General features: G+C 45.9%; 1 non-coding gene across 1 annotated transcript; it reads left to right on the top strand.

Moving 5' to 3' along the window:
• The first annotated feature begins 200 nt into the window (after nucleotides 1-200).
• On the top strand, nucleotides 201-304 carry LOC113620287 (U6 spliceosomal RNA). Its single transcript, XR_003432735.1, has one exon. It is a non-coding gene; the product is annotated as a U6 spliceosomal RNA (small nuclear RNA).
• Nucleotides 305-5,699: the final 5,395 nt, after the last annotated feature.

Raw genomic sequence — 5,699 nt, 5'->3', positions numbered from 1 at the left:
TACAACAGTGAGAAACCTGCCTCTCAACATCCTCAGTATATTTCACCTTTTACTCAGTCTGCCAATGCACAGAGACTAGTTTCATAATTAGTTGCTATGAAAAACAAGCCCATTAGGTAGAGTTCAGTATTTGTTTGCAGTTCTTTTTATCTTTAGATTGAGCGTATATATCAAAGTTCTGTGTTCAAAAGTTACTTGGGGTGCTTGCAGTACAGATACTAAAACTGGAACAATACAGAGAAGATTAGCATGGCTCCTGCACAAGGATGACCAAAAAATAGCTACTTAAATTAGTCCTTTTTTTCACTTCAGTGTGGTTTGTTATTCATTTGAAACATAATTCAATAATTTATAAATACAGAGCTACTTCATTAGAGATTTTTACTTCTTTCCATAGCTTGTTTTAGTTCTCTTATAAATAACACATAACTAAATTTTCTTTTCCGCACTTTTTTCAGCTTGTCTTCTTGTTTTTGGTTTAATAAAGGAAATTAGCCCAGTTACATGTATAGTGAAAGCTAATATGTCTGGTCTTTTCCCTGACATCTTGTTTGTGTTATTTCTTTAATACGGATGGGAGAGAATTAGGAGAACCTTGTATCTGCCAGAGCCCAGCACCTGGTCTGGAGCGTAGCAATGCTCAGCAGATATTTGTGGAATGTTGGCTGGAAGCTCAACAAGTGACTTCCCCTTGTACCTGGATAGATAGACACAGGGTCTTGACCTTACTATGACTATGGCAGTAGTTACCATTAAGTTGAATAATTATGAAAAGTCTTAGCAAAGGGCCTGGATGGGGTGATCACTGAATAAACTGCACCTGCTATTGATTGAGCACTGACTAAGAACCAGGCATGGTGCTCCATTATCTTATTTAATCCTCCCAATAATCCCATTTTACACATGGGGAAACCTGGGGTTTAGGGAGTCATTTGTTCTTATACCTAGGAAGCAGTCAAGTTGGGATCTGAATCCAGACCTGACTTCAAAATCCACACTTTATCCACCATATGTCCCAGCCTCTACAAATGCAAAGACAAACACATAGAGTCAGCTAATTCCAGGAACTCTGAAGCTCTTGCTCACAAGGTCAAACATTCCTTAGCTGGACCCAGCTGCCAGCCAGTGCCCTGGAAACCCACAGCCAGAATAGAGGCCAATCCCAGGAAGTCAGGCCCATAAGGGTATAAGGAAATGCTCCTTTATTGGACTTAAAACATTTGGCCAGAGTATGGGAAACGAACATTCTCATGCTCTGCTAGTGGAAGCATAACGACAGCCAACATTAATGAGAACTTATTCTGGACCAGGCCCTTTACACCGGGATTTTTCAGCCTCAGCGCTGTTGACATTTGGGACTGGATCATTCTCTGTTGGGGTGGGGAGCACTGCCCTGTGCATGTAGGATGTTCAGCAGCATCCCTGACCTCTCCCCACCAGATGTTAGTAGCACCCCACCCCAGTCGTGACAACCAAAGATCTCTCCAGACATTGCCAAACATCCCCTTGGAGGGCAGGCAAAGTCACCCCAGTTGAGAACCACTGCTTTGTATGTATTACACTAATTTAATTATCACAACAAACTGATGAGACTGGTACTTTCATTATACAGATAAGGAAACTGAGGCACAGACAAGTTAAAGTCCTACTAATAATGAGCACAGAGTAGGGATTAAAATCCAAGTAGCTGGAGTCCAGAGGCCACAGTGCTTCAGTGCAGTGGCCAGCCTATCTGATCTGACCTTTCCAGAGAACAGTTTGGCAGAATATTAAAAAAAAGTAAACATGCATACCCTTTAGCCCACAGTCCCATGTCTAGGACTTTAAAGAAATGTACACACAAAGCTGTCATCTCATTGTTTACACTCAGCGGAAAGCTGGACGTGTGGTAAAGACCCATCTGGAGGGGACTAGCCTTCCTCCTGGGCCTGAGCACTGAGCTTGAGCCAGACATAATTTTTTAACCATGTAATTTATTCTGCAGACAATAAAAAGGGTTATGCAGATTTGTACTGACAAAGAAAGATGTCCTTGACACTGGATTGAAATAAAAAAATTAAAAACCCACACGTATAGTATGGTTTTACTTCTGTAAAGTTTTATGTACATATAGCAAGGGGGGAAGTGCCATTTGTAACAAGAGGTGATTACAGTAGCTCTTGCACTCGTTTAGAATATTATCTGATGGGATGCTTGGCATGAGAGGAAGGCCAGTCACAAAAGGCCACATGTTGTATGATTCCATTTATATGAAATGTCAGAACAGGCAAATCCATAGAGACAGAAAGATCAGTGTTTGCCAGGGCCTAAGGAGAGGGGGACAGGGGAGTGACAGCCAATGGGTATGGGATTTCTTTATAGGGTGACAAAAAATGTTCTAGAATAAGATAGTGATGACGGTCCCACAACCTTGTGAATACACTAAAAGCCAGCGAAATGTATGCTTTAAAAGGATGAATGTTACAGTATGTGAATAATGCTTCAGTAAAACAGATCTTGACAGGGAGAAATTGACAAATCCAAAGCAATGATTAGGAAGCCAGTGACACAATAGAGAATCTATTCCGCCTGGGATCCAGAGGACTATTGGAGGGGGCATTTCCCTCAGTGCGTGGAAAGAGGAGCTGCAATTAGTTGAATGTTGAAGAGTGCCTGGACAACTTGGGGACGGCTGGGGCTGACACGTGGCTTCCGAATACACAGATGTGTACCTGTTTCTCCTGCTTCTCTTTACATTACTCTGAGTTCAAGTTCCAGTAGCCTCTTGAGTTAGAGGCTACTCCCTTTAACAGGCTTTAGTGGCACCAAAGGATAAAGCTCTAGCCGCCCCCCCCACCATCAACTCCACCAGCCCCCACTCCCACCCTAGGAAGCCCACAGTCCAGGTAAAAACTATGTGCTCATCTCGTTACGTAATCACTGTGGGATAAACCCTTCCTGCTTCACTTCCAACCAGATCGACACCCCTGAAAACCCAACTCAAAATCACTTCAACAACATGGGGACTTGTTTTCCTTGTATAACAAGAAGTCCTGGGCATGGCAGTCCAGGACTGTTTATTCAAAGGCGCAGTGACGTCAGTAAGGACCCAGATTCTTGCCGTTTTTGCTTGGCTGCCCTCTCATCTTGTCTCATCCTCAAGGGTGCAAGATGGCTGCTGCAGTTCTGGATCACACCTTCACCATCAACGTCCAGAGGCAGAAAAGGGATTGACTTGGTCCTTCTCAGAAGTTCTTCTGAAGTTCCTTCCCTCCTCATCGTCAGAGGTGGACCACACGGCCTGGCCGTACCCAACTACTGGCAAGGGGCTGAGGACCACCGAGATCAGCTTAGACTCATCAGGATTTACCTGAGTAAAATAGTAACTTAGTGACTGAAGGGGTAGACGCCAGAACAAAACCCAGTCTCTGCAGCGATGGAGGAAGGGGAACAGGCAGCCAGCCACGGTGGCCACATCGGGATTCCTTCCCCACAGGCCTTGCCCTCTGCCTGGCACGCCTTTCTCAATCTCTCCAGATTTACGCCTCCTCTTCCTTCACATCAGCTGGGCACCTCCTCCAGAAAGCCCCCCCGTCCTCACTGGCTAGGTCAAAGAACCAGCACCCTCTTTGTAGCTCTGGCCGTAGTTGCAATTAATTAATTACGTGTGTCATTATATTGGATTAAAATCTGTCCCACGGAGGCAGCTCCACCCTTTATCCCCAGGACCCAGTCAGAGTCTGGCACAGAGTAGGTACTCGGTAAACAGTTACTGGCTAGACAGATGTATCAGTATGTTACAAGAAGCAGATGTGAGGTCTGGAAGATGATATCAAGAGTTTTCTCTGAGTGGTGAGATATTTTATTAAAACATAACCCACACAGCAGAGTGCTGACATCTTAGGCGTAGCTTGATGACTATACAAATGAATACACTGGTGTAAGTAGCTGGAAGGTGTGATAATGGAGTAATTTTATTTTCCCCTCTGTCCTTTTCTGGGTCGTTTAAATCTTTTTCAATCTTACAAGGGGCTGGGTCATTTGTACAAAAACAAAACTTTTATTTATTTATTTTTTTAACAAAGAAAACGTCATTTTCAACTATTTGGATGTGGAAGGAACCCATGGAGTGCTAAGAATTTCTTCTTCTCTTGTTTTATTTTCCCTCCCTCCTTCCCCTGACCTCGAAGCAGGGGCATCCTCTTTGATAACCTCTTCCTATCCTCCAGGGGATAGGTATGAATTTGTTACAAAGGCCCAAAGGCTGTGCTGGGCTCAGGAATAAAAGTGAGGCAAAAAGGTAAATTTCCATGAGAAAATTATACAGGTGTTTGTGTTTTACTTTTCTTTTTCTCCAAAAGCAGGAATTTGGGAGATTCGAAACATCTGGCTCTTATAATAAAGAATTGGAATCTATTCTCAAAGAAATGCCCAGATTAATAACTTGTATGTGATGAAGCGTTCATTCACTCATTTGTTCATTCACTCATCTGTTCACTGGTGTCTGCTTCTGTGCCTGGTCCATCCCGAGTGTGGGGAGTATAGAGATGGATCAGATCTGGTGCCTGTCCCCAGGGAGATTCCCTAGGCAGGGTAGCCTTTGTAAATTGCTAGTTCCTGGTTTTGGTGCGATGGGTATTGGGCATGGGGGCGGTAAGACTGAACTGAGACTGGGGAAGCTGGTGGGGGCCAGGGCGAGTTTTCAACAGGAGAATGACATGATCAGATCAGGGTGCCTGCAGTGGGAAGGTGGGCTGGAGGGTGAGTAGAGAGAGTCAACACAGTAGTCAGAGCACAGTGGTGTGGCTGGGCCTCGCAGGGGCTGTGAGCACAGGGAAGGTGGAGGATTCAAGACAGTCTGTTGGGGCTGAATTGTGTCCCCTCAAAATTCAGATGTTGAAGTTTTAATTCCCAGTGCCTCAGAAGGTGACTGTATTTGGGGATAGGGCCTTTAAAGGTCATTAGGTAAAATGAGGTCATTAAAATGGGCCCTAACCCAATATCCACTGATGTCCCCATAAGAAGAGATTAGGACAAGACAAGAACACAGGGGGGACCATGTAACAACACAGGGAGAAGGCAGCTACCTACAAGCCAAGGAGAGAAGCCTCAGAAGGAATCAACCCTGCGACACCTTGATCTCAGACTTCCAGCCTCCAGACAGTGAGAAAGTAGATTTCTGTTGTTCACGCTCCCCAGCCTGAGCTGTCGAGCTGTCATGGCCACCTGAGAGAACAATTGCAGAGTCCAGCCATAGAGTGGAGAGACTTGGGGGATGCCTAGATGTGAGAGCCAAGGGACAGAGAGGACAACCCCTGGATTCTGGCTGACACAAGAGGTGGAAAGAGCTACCATCACTGAGATGAGGTAGGTGCTGGGGAGAAGGAGATGTGGGCCCCATGCCAGCCTCCACCCCGTCCCATCTCCTGCCTCTTGGGCTCCGAGGACCCTGGCCCCAGGACCTGCAATGGCTCCACCAGTGCTTCAGGCTTGCCAGCTCCATGCCATGGTGACAGATGCTGTCATACCCTGCCCCTGTGCAGCCTGGGTGGGGTACTGCCAGCTGGGCATTGCCTCAGTATGAAGAAGTGGAAGGAAGGGAGGCCCAGCTAAGGCCCAGGCCCAGATAGGGCCAAGGGCACCCATCCTTCCAGGAAAACAGTCTGGTCACCGGGATACGGCTCATCACCTTGCAGATGGCCCAGCCCAAGATGCAGTTT

This window comes from Aethalodelphis obliquidens, unplaced genomic scaffold (genome assembly GCF_003676395.1).
Source record: "Aethalodelphis obliquidens isolate GAN/ISIS:26980383/991018 unplaced genomic scaffold, ASM367639v1 scaffold7, whole genome shotgun sequence".
Classification (NCBI taxonomy): Eukaryota; Metazoa; Chordata; class Mammalia; order Artiodactyla; family Delphinidae; genus Aethalodelphis; species Aethalodelphis obliquidens.
The sequence above is the reverse complement of the archived record's forward strand: the minus strand, read 5'-3'. Positions and strand labels throughout refer to the sequence as shown.